Source organism: Pan paniscus, chromosome 5 (genome assembly GCF_029289425.2).
Source record: "Pan paniscus chromosome 5, NHGRI_mPanPan1-v2.0_pri, whole genome shotgun sequence".
Classification (NCBI taxonomy): Eukaryota; Metazoa; Chordata; class Mammalia; order Primates; family Hominidae; genus Pan; species Pan paniscus.
In genome coordinates this window covers 75,401,730-75,426,899 of record NC_073254.2, presented here as the reverse complement: position 1 = coordinate 75,426,899, position 25,170 = coordinate 75,401,730, and the positions used below count along the sequence as shown (strand labels likewise).

The 25,170-nt window shown below is 37.0% G+C and overlaps 1 pseudogene; it reads right to left on the bottom strand.

The window, feature by feature from the left end:
- Positions 1 to 1,510: 1,510 nt before the first annotated feature.
- LOC117978426 (DNA primase large subunit-like) overlaps positions 1,511 to 25,170 on the bottom strand; it is a 281,293-nt pseudogene continuing 257,633 nt past the window's right edge.

Sequence of the window (25,170 nt, the reverse complement as noted above, 5' to 3'; positions counted from 1 at the left end):
AGCAGTAGAAAAAGACAGCCTTGCAAAATGCTGCCAGATACAAAACATTCTATCAGAAAATTTCTCATTGAACTACAGTGGCAAGAGTGCTTCTAATATCTCCCTTTTAACACAACGAAGACCTACATTTCTATGCTCGGCTTTCTAAAGCTAACTTAATTCTGTGGTTAAAACAGCTCCAGGTAGCACTTGTTCTTCTTCTTATTTTTTTTAAAGGACTTGTGGTTTTGCAGTCCATGGATAAAGTGGTAGGCAATCATCAGATTCCTGTTGAGAACAGCAAATGATGAAGGGAGTAGCAGATGGTTTCAGAAGGCAGAGATTTATAGGGGTAATTTGTAGTGGAATAATACTATTTTCTGAACTAGGTAATAATAATTCACCAAGACAAGTAAAAGTTTAGATAGTATCTCCTTTAATTATATGTTGCTAAATATTCCAAGAAATCTTTGACTCAGAAGCCTAAAATGAAAACTCAATTAGTTGACATTTTTAGTTTCTGATGATCTGATCCTGTTTAATCCTTTTCATCGTGATGCAGTTTATCACGATTAAAAATACGGTCCTGCTAACAGTCTAGTTTTCTGAATACAATGTCCTCTTTTCAATTTAGTTAGTATCTGATTCAAAAGGATAAAAGTATCCCTCTTTACCAGGAAAAGAAGACAGAAATAGACTAATACTTTTCACATATTCCAAGGTAATAGATGAGGAAGAACTATGTTTCAAACAGGGTTTCCTGAGCACCCCAAATCCTATTGGTGAGTGAGTAGAGCCCCGGGAGGAAATCACTATTTAGACGAGGGTATCCACAATGGCACTGCTCCACAAGGCATACGTGCCAGGGATCATCAACTTCACCTTACTCCCTTGACAAACGCAGGCAGAGAGAACAGGACATTGATCTTGTATGTCTGTAATCATCCACAACATTTATTAAATTCCATTGCTGGCACTGAAATGAGGGGGTTACTATAAGTATCACTATTCATTGCTGAAGTTAATTAATTTACCAAATCTATTTGGTAATTCACAGCAACTACAGAAGTAATAAGGTATGGAAGTTAGAGGGTAAAATAAACACTTTATTTTATATGTACAGTCTTCTTGCTTGGTAATTGTCTAATCTTCATGAACCTGTCCCCAGAGTAATGGCAGCAGATAAGACGTGCCATTGTTTTACATAATAAAATATCCCTATTATTCCTTAATAAATATAACTGGCTATACTTTATTTTAATTCCCAAGTCACAGTTCACTCAGGAGAGTCTGGTGCCTGATGTAGAATAACCACAAATAGGTCAACTCTTAAAAAAAGTTAAAGAAAAGTTTAAAATCTTCATTAGTGATCAGCAGTGTGTTGGATAATCCAAATTACCACTTTAAAACTGAATATCCAATCTGTTACGACATAAGACTCTCCCAATTATACGCAGACACTGTCATGTACACTTTGATATTTATTAACAAAAATGGCCCAGAAAAGGATTGAGTCAAAATTACAAAGTGATTAAGAGTTAAAACAAAAGTTGTTCTTTATTGTAGTTTCTGGGGGACTTTAACCAGTCCCCAAAGGTGTTTTTATCGCCTAAAATAGGACTTGAATGACATCACTCAAGTGACAGATTTTAATAGAAACTCTTCCTCTTTCCTTCTGTCAAAGCAAAATATAGTGAAAGTCTCGTTACCTCAAACCTGCTTTCCTAATAAGTGTGCATGCCTGTAGATGGATTGGGATGCAGTGAAGAGAGAAGTTAAACAAAAAGGTTAAAAAAAGAAAGGCCAGGCACAGTGGCTCACAACTGTAATCCCAGCACTCTGGGAGGCTGAGGTGTGAGGATCGCTTGAGCCCAGCAGTCTGAGATCTGCCTAGGCAACATAGGGAGACCCCCCCTCTACAAAAAAAATTGAAAAAAAATAGCTGGATATGGGGTGCACACCTGTGGTCCCAACTACTTGGGAGGCTGAGGTAGGAGGATCACTTGAGCTGGGAAGGTCAAGGCTGCAATCAGCTGTAATTGTGTCACTACACTAAGCCTTGGTGACAGAGTGCAACCCTTTTCAACAACAAAGGCAAAATCTTAAAAACAGGAAACAGGCTATTGAGGAAAAAGGGTTACAAAACTGCCTAAGAATCTTCACTAAAGTAATCCTCTAGTCCTTCCATATCCATTTCCAGAGAGGAATTTAAAGAGGCCAGAGCAGATGATGCATCCTTGGTTTTCTGGACACTTGGTTTGGGTTGAGGAGTTTCTGGTTGGATAGGTTCCTTCTTTATGTCTTTACCACCATTTAGAATACGTTGGCTCTCACAAAAGAACTGATTAGGATGATTCAAAGAAAAGCCACAATCATCCACCTGTAAAGGAATGAAATTTATATTGCATTAATACATGGCAAAGCTATAAATATATGAGTTTCAAAAGCTGTTTTAGTACTTGTTTAAAACTTAATACCTGAAACATGGATTCTAGCTGTTTGCATTCTAACACTTAATCAGCTACTTACACCATTTCATTCAAAGAGAGCTTCAACCACTACCCAAACCTAAATGGCTCCCACATTTATATTTCTAGTCTGAGCCTCTGTGTTTGGCTCCAGTTCCCTATCTAGTTTCAGTCCCATATCCAACACCTACTCAACATCTAAGATGGCTCAAAGGCAGCTCAAACCCAACAGGAAACGTATCCTTTCCCCTCTCCCCATCCTTTGCTCTCAGTGACTGGTACCACCATTCATCCTTGGGGCATACTAGATACCTTTCTCTCACCTCCCCAGCCCCCAACTCCCACCTGCCACCTCCCATCTACACCAAGCCCTCAATTCTGGCAATACCCAAAACATTACCAATTCTGCTTGACAATTACGTCAAAACAAAAAATTAGAAAACTATAAAAATACGTTTGGAATACAAACCTGTGTGTGTGTGTGTGTGTGTGTATGTGTGTGAATGACATTGTATGTTAGTGAGGCACAGGTTAGGGACCTGTGTGATTTATTATTGTATCCCCGGTTCCAAGCAAAAGGCCTACCACATTGTAGGCCAATAAATATTTGTGGGTTTTTAAGTGATCGTAAAATCATTTTTGATCATTTTGATACTGGTCCCTGATACCACTTGTGTTTTAGAGCTGACTTGTAAGTCTGGCATGTGCACTCATTTAGTATGATATAAACTGAAAAAGCAACCTAAGTCAATGTAATTGTTCATTCTAATCTTGGCCTTTCCTTGGTCTTTTTACAGAAAATCTCTTCTTGTAAATTTCACTATGACCGAATAAAAACATGCCTGGTTCATAACTTATGTTATTTTTTCTCAAATACTATCATTAAACTTTAATATTGAGTATCATTTCAAATTATGCACTCTAGTAATCTCTCCTTATATTCAGTTTCACTTTCCACAGTCTCAAATCCCTGCCTTCTCGCCTTCTGCAGTTGGAGTTGACAACAAAAATATCATTTTGCTTGAGTGAGTGACTGTTGGTTTCTTGGGTGGTATTTTCATTTATCAAGTTTTTGGAAACTGAGAAGTGATTCCATTTCTTTTGTTCATCTGTCTTGTATTAACTAATCGTTTTACGTCTCACCCTTCGTACTGAAGTGACTTGCACACTGTAGGTATCTAATAAATATTTGGTGAAGTGAACCCAGAAATAGTGTATACCAGTGATAATTTTGCATATTTAATTAAAGCCTTACTATATAAAAGACTGTGTTATAAACTATTCGCTATTCAGCATACAGGAATACATTTGACTAACTCAAATTTCCAACCCAGTAAGTCATATACTTAAGAACCTCTACCAAGAATGGAGAACTGATGAGGGTCACAGATAAAGGCCTATTACACTCCACAGTAGAGAGAAATTTCGGCTAAGGAGATCAAGGAAGGCTTTGTAAGAGGAGTGCTATTTGAGTTGCATCTGGAAAGATGGAGAGAGTGAAAAGCTGGGATGATGAGGGGAAAGGCAATATTTGCAGCAGGACCACATGAGCAAGGTAAAGAGGGAATGTCCTGGGAAAGCAAATATTAAATAGTTCACATAGCCTACTATGAAAGGCACATACAAGGAAACAATAAGGAATGAGGTTGGAAAGACAGGCAGGGGCCAGCCTGAGAGAGCCTTGAAAATCAGGGTAAGTGGTCAAGACCTAATTCTCTAGGCAACAGAGTCACCAAAAACCCTTAAAAAGAGACGTGGTGTGATTAAAGCTATGTATAATCTTATAGTAGATTAAAATGAATTGGCCAGGGAAAAAGGGGTTGCTGCTGTGGTCTAGAATGAACCCTACTGGTGGACAGACCAACAGACAGAAACATGAGTCTTTTCTGGTAATACTTATTTAAGCACCCTAGGAATCTCTGATTCTCTTTTGCTAGTTGTTAATATATGTTAGGGTAATTTTATAGTAATTCCAGTGTGTAACAGATGGATAGTATACAGACTGATTTTAAGAGTTATAGATCATTAAGAACAAATTTTTATCTTTGCTTTATTTTTTTAACTTAGCTACTTGATTTCAAAATGTTTCTGAAATGTTTTATATCTATAATTTTTATTAACAATGGAATCATTTATGAATTTTTTTATTATGAACTTTTTTATTACACTCAATTTTCACCCAACTCATTAAAAACTGGGAAATCCAATATAATTTTGCATTTTGCAATGTGTTTCACAAAAAGTATGTTTATTGTCTAATACATTTTAATCAGAAGGCTTTATAGTTTCTAAAATAGTTTGTAAACAGAAAATCAGAGATTAGAAAGACCTTGGGGAATCCATTAAATTCAATCTCCTCCATGTACAGAGGCCTAAGGAGAATAGACAGTTTATTCAAGGTCATAGAATTAGTAACTGGTTTTGTCTGAATTAAAATTCAGGCCTTCTGACTAGATCATTAGTTGCTCTGAAATCTGTTTTAAGAGATTGTATGCAAAATCATACTGATAATGATATCTCCATTATAAATTTTATTTCTAGAGATAAACTTGGCTACAAAGATTATAAAAACATAGTTGTATTATTTCATGCAAAAATAACCTAGTATCTTATGCTATAATAATATCTTGGCATTTTCTATACCTCGCTTCAAGTTGTCAGTTATCAATACATTTATTAGACTTCAATGTGCACAAAATAGGATAATCTTTTTAAAGTCTGAGTTTCTCCATCTATGAAATGGAGATAACAGTGTTAGGTCATAGGGTTGCTATGGGAAAAGTAAATAAAAATGAATGTAAAAAAAAGAGTTGTTCTATGAAATCTAAATAAAATGTTTTTAAAGAGTCAAGAAAAGCAAGTCACTTAAAAAAAAGGTGGGAGTCACAGAAGGAGAGGGAGAAAGATCCTATTGCTTTGCATATATCAAGTTCCTTTTCTACTTTAAGGAATACAAACTGGAAATTGCTGATGCTGTATTATGGGTATAGTTTATAAAAGAAAGATAAAATCAAATTCCAAACACTAAACGATACTCAAAAGACCCTGCCCTAACTAATAAATGGCATTTAAATATCTTAACTTTAAGATATAATATTTAAGGTATGTGCATATCATTAATGAATCCTCATTTTAATTAATATTTTTTAAATTATACTTAAAGTTCTGGAGTCCACGTACAGAAAATGCAGGTTACATAGGTATACACATGCCATGGTGGTTTGCTGCACCCACCAACCTGTTATTTACATTAGGGACTTCTACTAATGCCATCTCTCCCCTAGCACCCCACCCCCCCAAAACAGGCCCTGGTGTGTGATATTTCCCTCCCTGTGTCCATGTGTTCTCATTGTTCAACTCCCACTTATGAGTGAGAACATGCAGTGTTTGGTTTCTGTTCTTGTGTTAGTTTGCTGAGAATGATGGTTTCCAGCTTCTTCCATGTCCCTGCAAAGGACATGAACTCATCCTTTTTAATGGCTGCATAGTATTCCATGGTGTATATGTGCCACATATTCTTTACCCAGTCTATCATTGGTGGGCATTTGGGTTGGTTCCAAGTCTTTGCTATTGTGAATAGTGCCACAATAAACATACGTGTGCATGTGTCTTTAGAGTAGCATGATTTATAATCCTTTGGGTACAACCCAGTAATGGGATTGCTGGGTCAAATGATATTTCTGGTTCTAGATCCTTGAGGAATTGCCACACTGTCTTCCACAATGGTTGAACTAATTTACACTCCCACCAACAGTGGAAAAGCATTCCTATTTCTCCACATCCTCTCCAGCATCTGTTGTTTCCTGACTTTTTAAGGATTGTCATTCTAACTGGCATGAGATGGTATCTCATTGCAGTTTTGATTTGCATTTCTCTGATGACCAGTGATGATGAGCATTTTTTCATGTTTGTTGGCCACATAAATGTCTTCTTTTGCGAAGTGTCTGTTCATATCCTTCGCCCACTTTTTGATGGGATTGTTTGTTTCTTTTAAATTTGTTTAAGTTCTTTGTAGATTCTGGATATTAGCCCTTTGTCAGATGGATAGATTGCAAAAATTTTCTCCCATTCTGTAGGTTGCCTGTTCACTCTGATGATAGTTTCTTTTGCTGTGCAAAAGCTCTTTAGTTTAATTAGATCTCATTTATCAATTTTGGCTTTTGTTGCCGTTGCTTTTGGTGTTTTAGTCATGAAGTCTTTGCCCATGCCTATGTCCTGATTGGTTTTGCCTAGGTTTTCTTCTAGGGTTTTTATGGTTTTAGGTCTTACGTTTAAGTCTTTAATCCAACTTGAGTTAATTTTTGTATAAGGTGTAAGGAAGGGGTCCAGTTTCAGTTTTCTGCATATGGCTAGCCAGTTTTCTCAAAACTATTTATTAAATAGAGAATCTTTTCCCCATTGATTGTTTTTGTCAGGTTTGTCAACAATCAGAAGGTTATAGATCTGTGGCATTATTTCTGGGGCCTCTGTTCTGTTCCATTGGTCTATATATCTGTTTTGGTACCAGTACCATGCTGTTGTGGTTACTGTAGCCTTGTAGCATAGTTTGAAGTTAGGTAGCGTGATGCCTCTAGCGTTGTTTTTTTTTTTTTTTTTTTTTTTTTGCTTAGGATTGTCTTGGCTATGTGGGCTCTTTTTTGGTTCCATATGAAATTTAAAGTAGTTTTTTTCTAATTCTGTGTAGAAAGTCAATGGTAGCTTGATGGGCATAGCATTGAATCTGTAAATTACTTTGCGCATTACAGCCATTTTCACGATATTGATTCTTCCTATCCATGAGCATGGAATGTTTTCCCATTTGTTTGTGTCCTCTCTTATTTCCTTGAGCAGTGGTTTGTAGTTCTCCTTCAAGAGGTCCTTCATATCCCTTGGAAGTTGTATTGCTAGGTATTTTATTCTCTTTGTAGCAGTTGTGAATGGAAGTTCACTCATGATTTGGGTCTCTGTCTATTAAGTGGTGTATAGGAATGCTTGTGATTTTGCACAGAGATTTTGTATCCTGAGACTTGCTGAAGTTGCTGATCAGCTTGTGAAGTTTTTGGGCTGAGATAACGGGGTTTTCTAAATGTAGAATCATGTCATCTGCAAACAGAGACAATTTGACTCCCTCTCTTCCTATTTGAATACCCTTTTGTTTCTTTCTCTTGCCTGATTGCCCTGGCTAGAACTTCCAATGTTGTGTTGAATAGGAGTGGTGAGAGATGGCATCCTTGTCTTGTGCCGGTTTTCAAAGGGAATGCTTCCAGTTTTTGCCCATTCAGTATGATATTGGCTGTGGGTTTGTCAAAAAAAATAGCTCTTACTATTTTGAGATATGTGCCATCAATACCTAGTTTATTGAGAGTTTTTAGCATGAAGGGATGTTGAATTTTGTTGAAGGCCTTTTCTGTATCTATTGAGATAATCATGTGGTTTTTGTCATTGGTTCTGTTTATGCACTGGATTATGTTTATTGATTTGTGTATGTTGAACCAGCCTTGCATCCCAGGGATGAAGCTGACTTGATCATGGTAGATAAGCTTTTTGATGTGCTGCTGGATTCAGTTTGCCAGTATTTTATTGAGGATTTTTTGCATCGATGTTCACCAGGGATATTGGCCAGAAATTTTCTTTTTTTGTTGTGTCTCTGCCAGGTTTCAGAATCAGGATGATGCTGGCCTCATAAAATGAGTTAGAGAGGACTCCCTCTTTTTCTGTTGTTTAGAATCGTTTCAGAAAGAATGGTACCAGCTCTGCTTTGTACCTCTGGTGGAATTTGTCTGTGAATCTGTCTGGTTCTGGGCTTTTTTTTGGTTGATAGGCTATTACTGCCTCAATTTCAGAACTTGTTATTAGTCTATTCAGGGATTTGACTTCTTCCTGGTTTAGTCTTGGGAGGGTGTATGTGTCCAGAAATGTATCCATTTCTTCTAAACTTTCTAGTTTATTTGTGTAGAGGTGTTTAGAGTATTCTCTGATGTAGTTTGTATTTCTGTGGGATCAGTGGTGATATCGCCTTTATCATTTTTTATTGCATCTATTCGATTCTTCTCTCTTTTCTTCTTTGTTAGTCTGGCTAGCAGTCTATTTTTTTGATCTTTTCAAAAAACCAGCTTCTGGATTCATTGATTTTTTGAAGGTTTTTCTGTGTCTCTATCTCCTTCATTTCTGCTCAGATCTTAGTTATTTCTTGCCATCTGGTAGCTTTTGAATTTGTGTGCTCTTGCTTCTCTAGTTCTTTTAATTGTGATGCTAGGGTGTCGACTTTAGATCTTTCTTGCTTTCTCTTGTGGGCATTTAGGGCTATATATTTCCCTCTAAACACTGCTTTAGCTATGTCCCAGAGATTCTGGTACGTTGTGTCTTTGTTCTCAATGGTTTCAAGAACTTATTTATTTCTGCCTTAATTTTATTATTTACCCTGTAGTAATTCAGGAGCACACTGTTCAGTTTCCATGTAGTTGTGCGGTTTTGAGTGAGTTTCTTAATCTTGAGTTCTAATTTGATTGCACTGTGGTCTGAGAGACTGTTTGTTAAGATTTCCATTCTTTTGCATATGCTGAGGAGTGTTTTACTTCTAATTATGTGGTCAATTTTAGAATAAGTGCAATGTGGTGCTGAGAAGAATGTATATTCTGTTGATTTGGGGTGGAGAGTTCTGTAGATGTCTATTAGGTCCACTTGGCCCAGAGCTGAGTTGAAGTCCAGAATATCCTTGTTAATCTTCTGTCTCGTTGATCTAATATTGACAGTGGGGTGTTAAAGTCTCCCACTATTATTGTGCTTGAGTGTACGTCTCTTTGTACATCTCTAAGAACTCGCTTTATGAACCTGGGCACTCCTGTATTGGGTGTATATATATTTAGGAGAGTTAGCTCTTCTTTTTGCATTGATCCCTTTACCATTATGTAATGCCCTTCTCTCTTTTGATCTTTGTTGGTTTTAAGTCTGTTTTATCAGAGAATAGGATTGCAATCCCTGCTTTTTTTTTTTTTTTTTTTTTTTTTGCTTCCTGTTTGCTTGGTAAATATTCCTCCATCCCTTTATTTTGAGCCTATGTGTGTCTTTGCCTGTGAGATGGTCTCCTGAATACAGCACACTGATGGGTCTTGACTCTTCATCCAATTTGCCAGTCTGTGTCTTTTAACTGGGGCATTTAGCCTCTTTACATTTCAAGTTAATACTGTTATGTGTCAATCTGACCCTGTCCTTATGATGCTAGCTAGTTATTTTGCCCGTTAGTTGATGCAATTTCTTTATAGTGTCGATAGTCTTTAGAATTTGATATGTTTTTGCAGTTGCTGGTACCAGTTGTTCCTTTCCATGTTTAGTGCCTCCATTAGGAGCTCTTGTAAGGCAGGCCTAGTGGTGACAAAATGTCTCAGCATTTGCTTGTCTGTAAAGGATTTTATTTCTCCTTTGCTTATGAAGGTTAGTTTGGCTGCACATGAAATTCTGGGTTGAAAATTCTTTTCTTTAAGAATGTTGTATATTGGCTCCCACTCTATTCTGGCTTGTAGGGTTTCTGCAAAGAGATCTGCTGTTAGTCTGATGGGTTTCCCTTTGTGGGTAACCTGACCTTTCTCTCTGGCTGCCCTTAACATTTTTTCCTTCATTTCAACCTTGGTGAATCTGACAATTATGTGTCTCGGGGTTGTTCTTCTCGAGGAGTATCTTTGTGATGTTCTCTGCATTTCCTGAATTTGAATGTTGGCCTGTCTTGCTAGGTTGGGGAAGTTCTCCTGGATTATATCCTGAAGTGTTTTCCAACTTGGTTCCATTCTCCCGGTCACTTTCAGGTACACCAATCAAACTTAGGTTTGGTCTTTTCACATTGTCCCATATTTCTTGGAGGCTTTGTTCATTCCTTTTCATTCTTTTTTCTCTAATCTTGTCTTCTTGCTTTATTTCATTAACTTAATCTTCAATCTCTGATATCTGTTCTTCCACTTGATCAATTCGGCTATGGATACTTGTGTATGCTTCATGAAGTTCTCATGCAGTGTTATTCAGTTCCATCAGGTCATTTATGTTCTCTAAACTGGTTATTCTAGTTAGCATTTCCTCTAACTTTTTTTCAATGGTTCTTAGCTTCCTTGCATTGGGTTAGAACATGCTCCTTTAGCTCGGAGGAATTTGTTATTACCCACCTTCTGAAGCCTACTTCTGGCAATTTGTCAAACTCATTCTCCATCCAGTTTTATTCCCTTGCTGGTGAGGAGTTGTGATCCTTTGGAGGAGAAGAGATATTCTGGTTTTTGGAATTTTCAGCCTTTTTGCGCTGGTTTCTCCCAGTCTTTGTGGATTTATCTACCTTTGGTCTTTGATGTTGGTGAACTTTGCATGGGGTTTCTGAGTAGATGTCCTTTTTATTGATGTTGAAGGTATTCCTTTCTGTTTGTTAATTTTCCTTCTGACAGTTAGACCCCTCTGCTGCAGGTCTGCTGGAGTTTGTTGGAGGTCCACTCCAGACCCTGTTTGCCTATGTATCACCAGTGGAGGCTGCAGAACAGCAAAGATTGCGCCCTGTTCCTTCCTCTGGAAGCTTCGTCCCGGAGGGGCACCCACCAGATGCCAGCCGGAGCTCTCCTGTATGAGGTGTCTGTCGGCCCCTGCTGGGAGGTGTCTCCCAGTCAGGAGACATGGTGGTCAGGGACCCACTTGAGGAGGCAGTCCCTTAACAGAGCTCAAATGCTATGCTGGGAGATCTGCTGCTCTCTTTAGAGCTGGCAGGCAGGAACGTTTAAGTCTGCTGAAGCTGCACCCACAGCTGCCCCTTCCCACATGTGCTCCATCCCAGGGAAATGGGGATTTTATCTATAAGCCCCTGACTGGGGCTGCTGCCTTTTTTTCAGAGATAATTAATCTTTTTTTATTAACCACTAAAACAGTGCCAAGGGCCTTGAAGTGAGGATTTGTGCCATGGCTCTGTGATGCTGTTTCTCCTTTTTCTTGATCTGCAATTGTCCTTAACTCATTTTGTGAAGCTCTTTGTGATCTACTAAGTTGCTTGATAGCAAAATGAAATGATGAAGTTTCCTTTTTATAGAATTCTATTTTCTTCTAGGATGAGTTCTTTGTGTTCTGTTTCTTTCACTTTCATTTTTAAAGGAAGTGTATATGGCTGTTTCCTTTTGTCTTGTTTAGGAAAATAAACTTAGGGGTTTTTTTTGTATGTGGGGGGAAGGGGAAGAGTATAAACTAAACAGAATGGAAATCTTCACTTTAAAATTAAATTAGGAAAAGGAATAGAGAAATAGAGGTATCCACATCTAAATCCTCCATTTCACTTATTTCTTCTCAAGTCAGCAGCTATTTCCTTTACTCTGTTTGGAAATATTAAGTGAGCATTTTCATGACTTTGTCTACTGTGACTCTTTTGTTTCTTTCCTTGCCTGTTTTCTTTTTTGGTTACTATTGCTGATGTTTTTCTTTGTGGTTGATGATTTAAAAAAATTGTGTTTTGTGCATTATTTTATGTATTGAGATGGGAAAATTCTGTGAAGCATTTGCATTCTACCATACTAGCTTGGTCCTAGTGTTTCAGGTCCAAAGTCCTGTAAAGGATCTGAAACAAATTTAGGAGTCTAGAGGAAGGTGGGTGGAGTGGAGGCCTTTAGAGGATACATTATAAATTTTAGATTTCATCTTAAGAGAAATAGGAAGCCATTGAAGGTTTTAAAAAGCAGGTTCCTGAAATGACCAGATTTCTCTGTTTTAAAGGTCACTCCAGCAGCTGTGTGGAGGAGAAAGAATTGGAATGGGGCATGTGTAGATGCTGGGAAACGAGTTAGGAAGCTATTGCAGTGATCCAAGTGAGATGATGGTGGCTTCTAGTCCAGCATTCTAACTGATATTCATAATGATGACCCTGAGTTATTATAAAAGGGTTTAATTGTATCACATATATCCTGTTTAAGATTGCAGGAAAATATGTGATAGGTTTTAATAAGATTTCTCTAGAGATTTATATGGTGGGGAAAAATTATGCTCAGCCCTTTGGAAAATAAGTACCCACAGTTACTCAGTGTCCAAAGAGGTCTACCTCTGAAAACATTATTTTCTATTAAAATTCTGTGGTTAATCTACACATGACCTAGTGTTTTCATTTATACATGGAACATGCAGAAAGTAAAGAATATACTATCAGTATAAAATTATTTTAAACATTGACCCTAAAAATACAGAGGAAAACAGGTTTCAAGCAGGCCAGCTTTTAACATCTACTAAATAAATCTCTCTCAAACATTTGCTTGGAATCAGCACATTCTGCACACAATGACCTTCACACAAACATGGGTCTCATATTTCTGCCACTGCAAATGTAGATTTTGAAGGAATGAAAGCAATATTGTTTTACCTATGGGATATTTGGGTTTTAATCAAGAGGTTTTGCAATGACAGCTTATAATGAGGCAGCTGGTATTACCAAAAAAGCCATATGGAACTATCATAGTGCTGCTGCAAATGGTATCAATTAACTGGTTTATTTTCAAAACTTCCATTTAAGTAAGTTTGATCACAGAGGCCTTGGGAAAATAAACATAGGATTTTATTTGGGGGAGGGGTAGGATGGCAGAAACCTGACAATAAAAATAGATTCTATTTTTAAATTAAATTAGAAAAAATATAAATGAAGGAGGATATTCACATCTAAAAGTCCACAGTGAGAGATCTAGTGAATACAAACAGCCTTTTTATTTTGTTGATTTAAGTGTGGTTTAAGTTAGACTATTTTTATATGTGAGGGGATTTAGATATATGTCTTTCCAAAATCTTCATTAATCTAAAACAAGTTTTAAAAATTGGCAATAGTGGCAATACTTGAGGGAATAATCAATAGGAGAGATATTACAAAAGCAGATTTGAGAAGTAAAAACCACTCCTTACTTTTTGGTGATTATGCCACAAACTCAATGTTTAAATCTAATTTTCATATCTTATTTTTATAAAAAGAGGTTGGATAATAGACCTCACTTGTGAAAATTCTGAGGCCTCTTAATTAAAAGCATCCACAAATGATTAAAGAACAATAGGAAATTAAAACTCTCAAGCGGAGCAACCAAATTAAAGAATGCAGTCTCCGAGAGAGTGAGTCATATAAACCTGGTGTTGCCAAACATGGCTTATCTGGCGAGATTCCTAGTGTGATAAAACTAATGAGATTTTGTTGTTGCTATTTTCTTGATGTTTACTCCTTGAGTTTTGTTTTAAAAAAAGCTTTTAAATAAGAATAATACTTTCAAAAGTTAGGTATAGAAGAATGAGGACAGGACCCACAACAGACTGGGGCTCTAGCTCCAGATCTTCCATTAATCAATTACAGCATGTAAGGCAAGTTAGAGTCCCTACCTGTTTACCATGCTATGAAGATAAACAGGAAAATGCCAATTACCTCTGCTGTCATTATCACAAATTTAGTACCAAATATCATAGAACAGTACAGTCATAGTTATGATAACAAGCTTTAGATGAGTTAGACAGCTTGAATTTAAATCTAAGTTCTATCCCCTATAAGTAGTGTGACCCCACACAGATTGTTTAACTTCTCTAAGTTTTATTCATAGACAGGGAAATATACATATAGTATCTTGCTGTCATGTCAATCAAAAGAGCTAATGCGTTCAAAAATTTTAGTGCTGTGCCTGGTATACATTAAGGCAGGGGTTCCCAACCCAGTCCGCGGCCCGTTAGGAATTGGGCCTCACAGCAGGAGGTGAGCAGTGGGTGAGTGAGTGGAGCTTCATCTGTATTTACAGCCACTCCCCATCACTTGCATCACTGCCTGAGTTCCACCTCCTGTCAGATCAGCAGTGGCCTTAGATTCTCATGGGGGTGTGAACCCTATTGTGAACCCCGCATACAAGGGATCTAGGTTGCGTGCTTCTCGTGATTATCTAATGTGCCCTCCCACCAGCCCCGGTTTAACCATGGAAAAATTGTCTTCCATGAAACTGGTCCCTGGTGCCAAAAAGGTTGGGGACCGCTGCATTAAGGGTTCCATAGATATTGGCTGGTATTACTATTATTATTTTAATTATTATTGGTAATATTATAAAATATCTTTTTCCTATGAGATATTTTATCAAGTAAGAAATTCTGCAATTATATAACCATAATAGAAAAACTACTTTGTAACAACCAAATAAAAAACATAAAAATAATTGTAAAACTTTAGCATGGTAGCTGATGATGATTTCAACAAATGCAACTTCCTTTTTGGGAGGGTCATGGATCTTTAATAAATAACATGGACTATGGAAAAATACACATATGTACTTAGAGACAAAATGTTTCAAGAAGTACAAGGATCTCCAAAGTCCGTTCTTGGATGTCTTTCCCAGGTTAGAAATCCAGGCTCAGGATCAGTGGATGCAAACTAGGGGCCAGAGGACTGAATTGGACTTGGAGATGTGTTTTGTTGGCCTGCAGAGGGCCTCACAATTTGTCAGTGTGAATGCCTCTAATAGGGCAAACATGTTTAGTGCACCATAATTCTGCTATACTCTGTGGTACTAATCTCAGGCAGCTTCACTTTTTTGGGCTATATGCCCAATCTCTGTAGGCCTCTGAGTTTGTGACATTGGCTTTACACACTTCAAAATCTATTCTGTGCCAGATTGGGTCATCTCACTCTTACTCTAATAATCAAGCAGGCTTTTTTGTACTAAGGAAGCTGGCAAGATAAAAACCAAACACATTTCCCTGACTCGTGTATAGTTAGGGGTCCACATGCAATCTAGGTTTTGCCATGCAGGTAAGTATGATACTTGGGAAGTGGATTACAGTAACATCAGGTGGCAGCCACAAGTACAAGGATCAGATTTTCTGCATGGAAGATGGCAAAAGCCTTGGTTCTTCTAGGCAGCTGTGGCAAAGATTCCAGATCTAGTCTAGAGGTTGGCAAATCAAGGCCCATGGGTCAAACTGGGTCTACTACCTAATTTTATCAATAGAGTTCTATTGGATCAACAGTCATACCTGTTCATTTGCATATTTTCTACAGCTGCTTTTGCACTACAACAGTAGAGTTGAGTAGCTGTGACGCAGACCATATGGACCATGAAGCCTACAATTTTTACACTCTGGCTCTTTACAGAAAAACTTTATTGACCCTTGGGCTCATCCCTAGATATGGAGTGGTGGGTGACAGCTGTAGTAAAGATTTTCTCATGATGTAGCTTCTCCTAGTTACAAAATATTCCTGGTTCTGCAGCATCCAAGCTTAGTTGTCTGGTCGTTCAATAAATGCTGTAAGTTACTTAATACCATGCAATCCCCTTTTCTGCTGAAAATAGCTAGAGTGGTTTCCATTGCTGCAACTAAAATCCCTGAATGTGACACAGTAACAAAAGACAAATAATTAGGATATAAAGTTAAAAAAAATACTTACATTGTGTATCATCTCAAAGTATTTTTGACAGGCTACCTGGTAATGTGTCCCCTTTACTAAATCCAAAATCTAAAATGAATGAGGAAAAAGACAAATAAAAATTAGAAATTAAGTTTTCTTCTAAACCACTGTAGCTCACAGCTGTTGGCCTTTTCATAATCTTCATTCCAGACAGGAAATGCAATAAATCATGTAGCATGTTGTACTTCTGCAGCCTGGACACTGTGATAATTCTGACATTATACAGTAGTGGTTTAGGTCAGCATTAAACCACAGATGACAAGAGATAGTGATCTTTCTGACCTACCAACTGTACATTTTTGTAACTTTACCTCAACAGCAAGATGAAAATGGATCCTGGTATGATGACTTTGACAGTTATTGTCAGAACATCATATTGCAACATCTCTCCGAAAACTGTAGATAGAAATCTAGTAATCTAATGGTTGGTGCATGAAGCAATCAAGTATACTATTTAGATATTTATTTTCCACATTAATGGTTTATACAGATACAGCATAAAATACTGCTGTGTGCCCATCAGGAAAATTTAATGTAAACCCTTTTGGACAAGTATCTCTGAAGAGGGAATGCTTTTACCTTCAGTCAGATTTGTCCTTTTTGAAATGAAGTTATTTCTAGCAAAGCTCAGCAGAATATGAGAGTGAATAGCCTATTCTGAACACCTATTAGGAACATCATCCTGTCTTTTGTAAATACAATTTGCTTTCCAATTCTACTTCATGTAATCTCTTCAGAGCGGTGCAAACTCCCATCCTTATCAGCAGACAGCAATGCCAGTTGAAATTTGTAAAGTTTCATTGCCTCCCCCAAGCCCTCAAATAAATAAAACACATATTTGGCCTATTTATCAAATGCAGTAAAATGCTGGAATTAAGAGATAACCTCAAATGAATGGAAACATAATTCTGGAGAAATGTTAATTTCTATTCCTTTTTTATGTTTTAAAAGGCTGATCTTCCTGTCACAAAAAGAAATGAACATGGGGTCTCAAATTCTTGCTATCCTCATTATTGAATACAGCTTAATGTCATTTGAGAGATACACAAAAAAAAATTACAGTTACAGAACAGGCATTATACAATACTGACAAGAATGTGCTTCAAAAATTGCTTTTCTGACTGTCTTATAGATTACATTTCTGAATTTCGTGTCACCTTTTATTAAATCATATATGAAAGACCTGTATAAACGCCACCCAACCACAGAGGCCAGGTTTCTGCCAGTCTGCCTATCTGGCCTGTCTACTGTTCTTGAATTATTAGAGCAAAATATAAAAAATCAACTTAAAATGAGACTTTTTTCATTTTTAAATTTATTCTGCAAGTTTTCCAAGTAACGCTAACACTGAGTTCATGTTGTCTGATGCTTTTCACACAGATTTTCAAATTGTGATGAGATAAACTTGCAAATAATTACTGACAAACATCTATAATAATATATTAATATCTGAATTAGAATTTTGGAGAAGTGAAGACTTCAAACATAAATTTAAGCCTTAGATGATCCCATAAATTACCTGAAGAAGAAATGGATTCACAGAAATAAAAAAGCTCAACCATATAAAAAGTAAATATGTAACATGATATACATACATACATACAATCTAGTATGTATATGTTTGGGAAACATGCTATGAAGAAATAATAAATCATATTAATAAAAATTTTAGTTGGGTAATCCACACGTGTAAAAAACTTACTAAAGAAAACTGACATAAAAGCCACAGAATGTGAGAAAAACAGATGTATTGCAAATATTAGGTTCAATTTTTAGGGTCCATAAAAAAATTAAATTTAAATTAATCACACTACAATCTTCCCCTGACCTGACCCCACTCGCAGAGAGGGCTCTTCCTTAACAAAAATAATTTACTTTTATTTTTGTTTTATTTTATTAGGATTAATTTTTATTTAAAATCTGCTTGCAACTCTATAAACAAGTCATTAAACTATGATCAGGATAGCTTAAAGAACTTTAATCATGTCCCAGCATATTTGAGATAGATGAAGGTTTCTATAAATAAGTAAAGATGATGAGAAAAAAAGGCAATAGAGGTTTCTGAGGTAAACAAGTATTATTGGTAGATACTTTTATCTTCACTTCAGAAATGAGGAAATATATTAAAATTGGAGTATCTGTCTCCTGAGGGTGAGGGCCATTAACCGCAGAAAGAATTTTAAAAATCACATACAAATTAATAATCTTTCTTTTAAAGGAAGATAACTTACATGCTTTTAAAATTAAGGTAGAAAACATAAAACATTACTCCAAAAAATCCAACTAATGAATATATAGTTTCATTTCAGATTATGATCTATAATACAGAGATATAGGAAAAGAAAAGATGGACCAAGGAATGAAGTTTGACTTTTTCTCTGAGTAAAATGGGGAGCTAATACAATATTCTATGTGCAGGACTAAAGTGAACTGACATTTACAGAGGGTTCATTTTTGCCTGCTGTGCTGGGAACAGATTGGAAAGGAGAGAGGTAGAAACAGGGAGCTCATTACAGGAATTCAGGGAATAGATGGTAGATCCATGGACCAGGGTGGCAATATCAGTGGCGATGGTAAGTGGTCAGATTTGGAGACAGGAGCATTTCCCACTTAATGGCTATAAAATATTTCTAAAATCAGATGTTCTGCATGAAAATACTCAAGAGGAACCTGTCCTCCAATGTCTTAAAATAATGCATGAGCTACCACTCAACCCCTTCCCCTGCCAACTGATTTCCTAAATAACTAGTTCTAAAACTCGGGAAAATGCCAATATGAAAAACAAACCTATCATATAAAATAAATGTAAAATACTCAAAATATCACATAGTAGCCACTAAACAATATGATTAACAAAGAGATATTTTCTGTGTAGAAACAGGAGTATGATACCTCATGTCTCTTAGAGTTAGGACTTCTTAGATGCACACTTTGCTGACATCAAAATCTTCCCAAGTGATTCTGATGTTCTAGAATTTGTATATGGACTGCAACCTGACACTTCTTCTGCACTTTGTTTTGTTAAATTTTTCCAATATGAACATCACCACTAAGCACTGTATTAAGATATTCTGCAGGTAACTCTATTTTGATGTTGATACTAATACAACTTGCTGAGGGGGTTGGATGACTCCAAGGCAGGAAATACAAACTAAAAATCAGGTGAAGGAAATGAAGCATTAAGGTATGACCAAGACACTAAAATTCAGCTTATGATATAGGATCAAAATTACAAACCTGGCGAACACCAAAATCCAAGAACAGATGCCTAAGGTACACTGCGTGAAACAGAATAATTTAGGGTCAAATTTCCACAAGATACTTATACACCATGGAGTACTATGCAGCCACAAAAAAAAGAACAAAATCATGTCCTTTATGGCAACACAGATGCAGCTGAAGGCCATTATCCTAAGCAAATTAATGCAGAAAAAAAAATCAAATACCTCATGTTCTCACTTAAAATGGGAGCTAAACATTGGTTATACATGGTCACAAAAAAGACAACAATAAACACTGGGGATTCTAAAACTGGGGGGAAGGAGACAAGACTTGAAAAATTACCTATCAGGTACTATGTTCACTACTTGGGCAATGGGATCATTAGAAGCCCAAGCCTCAGCATCATGCAATATACCCATATAATAAACCAGCACATGTGCCCCCCTGAATCTAAAATAAAAATTTTAAAAAACGTATTAAGAAAAAACTGAAATACTCCACAAAGTAGTGAAGATGTTGTTAGGCAAGAGTACTTTTTGCCTGTGTTTGTTTCTGCAGCATAGCTTCTGAAAGCCCAGACCTCCATCCTCACAAGCTGGTCTTGGCTCCTAAAAAGATAGCTTCCCAAGATGGCAGGCCAGGACTGCCCAGAGTGAGGGTCAGAAATAGAATAGGTCAGGAAAACACATACTACATAGAGGTGGAAACCCATCAAGAGGAAGAAATATAATGAAGAGACAAAAAACAGGAATAGGAAGAGAAATGTGGAAAGCCAGAGAAATGGGATAAGTAAATGGAGTCCATGGCTTGCTATTTATATGGCTTGTAAGTATCAAAGTCTAACCCACAGCTCACAAAAGATGTTTCAACGAGCACTGACACTAACTCTCCAGTTTTCATGTTCCATTCTGAAAGAACCAGAGCACCTTATGAGGTCCTCTTGCATATTGCAATAATAACAAAGAACAGTTTTCCAAAGGTCAGAGGAAACCAAATCAAGGGTCCATTCTGATGCTGGGGCCAGAAGTTTCCTAAATCTGTTTTAGAAAAATATCAAACATTTTGAACAGTCATATCAAAGACATTTAAAAACACAATTTTTATTTGAAGAAAAAACTCTTATAAAGTCTAAGAATATTATACAAATGGCAGTATGACTTAGTTTTTAATGCCAGTATTTCCAGATAAAGTACAAAATGTCAAGTGTAACAATCCACTTACTGTTCTAATCTAGTTCATCAGTAATCAAAAGGCTAAGAAAAAGTGAGTAGTGGACAGGCACAGTGGCTCACGCCTATAATCCCAGCACTTTGGGAGTCCAAGGCAGGCGGATCATGAGGTCAGGAGTTCAAGACCAGCCTGGCCAACATGGGGAAACCCCATGTCTACTAAAAATGCAAAAATTAGCTGGGTGTGGTGGTGCGTGTCTGTAATCCCAGCTACTCAGGAGGCTGAGGCAGGAGAATCGCTTGAACCCGGGATGTGGAGGTTACAGTGAGCCAAGATTGCAACCCTACACTCCAGCCTGGGTGACAGAGCAAGACTCCATCTCAGAAAAAAACAAAAGAAAGAAAGAAAAAGTGAGTAGTAGTGACATCAAACTACAATATTTTGGTAATTCGTATTTTTAAACTCTATATATTTTTAAACTTTTTTTTTTTTTGAGACAGTCTCACTCTGTCACCCAGGCTGGAGGGCAGTGGCACAATCTCGGCTCACTACAACCTCCACCTCCCGGGTTCAAGTGATTCTCCTGCCTCAGCTCTCAAGTAGCCAGGATTACAGATGCGCACCATAACACCCAGCTAATTTTTGAATTTTTAATAGAGATGGGGTTTTGCCATGTTGGCCAGACTGTTCTTAAACTCCTGGCCTCAAGCAACCCACCAGCCTTGGTCTCCAAAAGTGCTAGGATTAGAGGTGTGAGCCACCATGCCTGGCCTCTCTTTATTTTTAACTATTCTCTATCAGTTGAATAAAGTCCACCAGTGAGAATATTACAGTTTTTAAAAATAGGCTGGGTGTGGTGGCTCACACCTGTAATCCCAGCACTTTGGGAGGCCAGGGCAGGTGGATTGCTTAAGTTCAGGAGTTAAAGACCAGCCTAGGCAACACGGAGAAACCCTGTCTCTAATAAAAATACAAAAAATTAGCCAGGCATGGTGGCACATGCCTGTAGTCCCAGCTACTTGGGGGGCTGAGGCGGGAGGTTCGCTTGAGTCAGGGAGGTTGAGGCTGCAGTGAGTCCTGACCATGCCACTGCACTCCAGCCTGGGTGACAGAATGAGACCTTGTCTTAAAAAAAAAAAAAAAAAAAGCAATGCAGTTTTCATCTTCACAAAAAGTTCATATTTGTATTTGCTAAGTTTGCTAGAAGCATTAATTATACTTCATCTACTATTTCATCCTCAAGATGAATTACTGATTTTTTTTTCTGTAAGACAATTCTAGTAAAGCACCTCACCAAAGACTTCTTTGCGGTTGAGGAGCAAAAAGCAAATAAGGTGATATTTTTCTGATTTAATCAGTGATGGAACATAGATGATACAGAACACTGGTGGGAAATGCTATAGGTATGTCTATTTATAACACATACATATACAAAAATAGAACTCTCTTCTTTTTATACACACACAACATTTTATAACTTTGAGCCACACTTCCTCCCTCTTGCTAATACTCTTAATATTTCCAGCCAGCTGCAAATTCCTCTCTCTCTTTTGCTTCAATGCCTGCCAGCGAGGTTCAGATGATTACCTGGCAGCAGAATGCAGCCACCTGCCCATCTTTGGCTTTGGTGAGCAGAGCGCTGTACAGCTAGATATGCTGTACTCACCAATTAGATATGTGGCTAATCTAATTCAAGGTCATGTTTTGTCTTATTTAAAAGTGATAACAAGCTTGCTTCTTCCTAAAAAACTCAATCTTTCAAAACTAGACTGGGCTGATATTTTTCCACTCCATTTCTAACCTTCCCATATTTCAAAGGTGAAAGAAAAATGTGGTGGAGATGCCAAGTCTTGCACATTTTTGAACATATGACTTTGCTCCCATTTCTCACACACTCAGCACAGCTTAGCCTGCTGCTGCCTTGCTGTGACCTTCACTGACTGGCAGATCAGGGCCAAGTTTCCCTCTCTTGAAGATGTACTTTCATTTCTTTAAAACATTATATGTCAAGAATTTTTCTGACTCTTTATTATCTATAAACAAAGTTATCTGAGTCAATTCTACCTCCAAATGTCATTAAAATCTACCCTTTTCTCTCCATTTTTGAAGGCTTCATCATTCTCTTTTTTATTGGAAAGCTTCTTGATTTATACTTTCTTCACTCAAGATAGCTGCCACATTGCCACAAGAGTACCTTTTCTAAAAGCCAAATCTAATCCTGGCATGGCTGGGGCACAAACTTTTCATCATGATTCAAAGGCTCCTACCCTGTCCTACCTGGCCACTGGATCCTCATACTCTGGTCCAGCTTCTCCTGCAATGTGCTCTTTGGAACTTTAGCTCACAAAATCCTAGTGATGATCGGGGGTTTTCTTGTCTAATAACTTGTTTAACTGGCTTTAATCCACAATTACCTAAGTTTCTTTGTAGCAGAACTTAATAGGGTAACGTTTCTCAAACTAATTTGCCCCCAGAATCCATTTTTCATAGATCTCTCAGGACTAGGGTTTCTCAAAACACACCAAACAACCTTATTTAAATTAATAGAGTCACCTCCACAAGTCTCATTCTTCTCTCTTATCCTGCCATAGTTTTATTTCACTACACTTACTTGTTTATCTGCGATATGTGGTTTGGCTCTATCCTGACCCAAATCTCATCTTGAACTGTAGCTCCCATAATTCCCACGTGTCATGGGAGGGACCTGGTGGGAGATAATTGAATCATGTGGGCGGTTTCCCCCATACTGTTCGCGTGGTAGTGAGTAAGTCTCACGAGATCTGATTGGTTTTGTAGGGGAAACCCCTTTCACTTGGATCTCATTGTCTCTCTTGTCTGCTGCTATATAAGACATGCCTCTCACCTTCCACCATGATTGTGAGGCCTCCTATGCCACATGGAACTGTGAGTCCATTAAACCTTTTTTTCTTTATAAAGTACCAAGTCTTGGGCATGTCTTTATCAGCAGCATGAAAACAGACTAATACAGTCTGTCTCCCCACTGGAATATCAGCTCCATGAAGGTAGAAGTCTCACTAGTTTTAGTCATCATTATATTCCCAATGTCTTGAACAGTAAATGGAATACAATCCTCACGCAATTATTATTTGTTGATGTTGAATGAATGCTGCTCCTTTTGCCTAATCTGCCTTACATCAGGCACAGGGGAAACTCCTACTCAAATTTCAAACCCAATTAAAATGTCACTTCTTATATGAAGCATTCTCTTCTGCTCCCTCTTCAACAGAAGATCTTTCCCCTCCGGCACTTTGAATATATTTTTATAAAAGCATTTAGCATACTTTATAATAGTTAATTATTAAAGCACTTATCATACTCTATTGTAGTTAGGTACCACTAAAAGGATTGTTGAGAAGCAATTTAAACTGCTACCCAAAATACTGATTTTCTTAGTGCACATTAATACCAACATTTTGGATTAAAGGATTTAAGCTCTTAGGGAACATTAACAACTAAGTAAACTTAGGAAGCAAGGAGGGAAGGAAAGAGAAAGAAGAAGAGAGGAAAGATAATGAGGGGGAAGGGAGGACAAACGAGAAGACGCATGTAAAGCCTGCTTAGAGATACGGAGAAACGTATTGTCAAACCTCAGTTCCGTGGTTCAGTTACTAATTATTACTGTGCTTTGAGTATTCTATTTTTTGGCCTAATATAAAAGCAAGCCACTTCAGAATCACTATGCTCTATGATCTTTATGAAAATAATGAAAGATATTTATACTGATTATATAATTACTTTAGAAGATTATGCTTATTAAAAGATGTATCATGTACTGATTTAATAATTACCTTAGATTGTTTATTAAAAGATGTATCATATCTCCTGGATATGCTATTGAAAACAGAAGCTAATGTTAAAATCTGTCACTTAAGAATTAAGAAGTAAAAATAATCATATAAATTCAGAGATAGAAACTTTAACAAGAAATACATTGCAAATTGATGGTAAACACCACCAAGAAGAATGAAATGACTTAAAGCTACCCAGTCTAAAAATCTAAACTACTTGCTTTATGAAATAAATTTACTTAACTTTCTGGGTACCTTAAGCTTACGTCTTCAAAAGAAGCCGGGATGCCTCTGGGAGTATACTCTATAAAACTGATCAAGAAATAGAACTAAGTTAGAACAGTTTTATGACTATAGGTAGTTAGGTTTGACTTTACAAAAATATCCTAAGTGACAGTATCATATGTGACTGAATAAAATTCTTCCATAGATATCAGTAATTTTTCATGTAATGAATACATAATAAATATAGAAAGATGTGTAACTATATAAACAGTATTAAATTTTAAGAAAGGATGTTTTCCATTTGAATGCAATTTTAATGAATATAAGTTTTAATTAATAGGCTTAGCTAACAATGACATATGTTACTTGACTTTCAAAGTGATTTTTCTTTGAACCACCTTGAACATTAAATCTTCAAGCAACCATTTATCTTCAGCCTATAAGAAAGGAAGGATATACACAGAAATCAAGTATTAAAGCCAAAAGTACAACCATGGCCTGGTGACACCAATTCTAATGCTCAACTTCCCATCTTTTCCTTAATGCAGTTCTGAGTTTTTACCAAGAACGTTACACATTTTCAACTACAACGCTAAGAAAAGCAAAGCTAAGTGCAGCAATCAAACTACTGTTCTCAAAAATCAGAAGAGATACTCCTGAAGATGAAATAGATACAAAAGCTGCCCTTAAAAGCAGTTACTTTCCATAAAGTAATAGACAGACTGAATACTATCATCCACTGGTAAGTCCCCCTTACCTAAGAAAATCATAGGAGTTTTTAGGTAGCTCAGATTTTTAGGAACATTAAGTAAAGAGTCATTGAAATTTATCTTTGTCATAAAATCTTCTTGACAAAGAGTTACTTTTAAGTCTTTTAAACTGTCCCTTTTGAAAGATTTCTTCA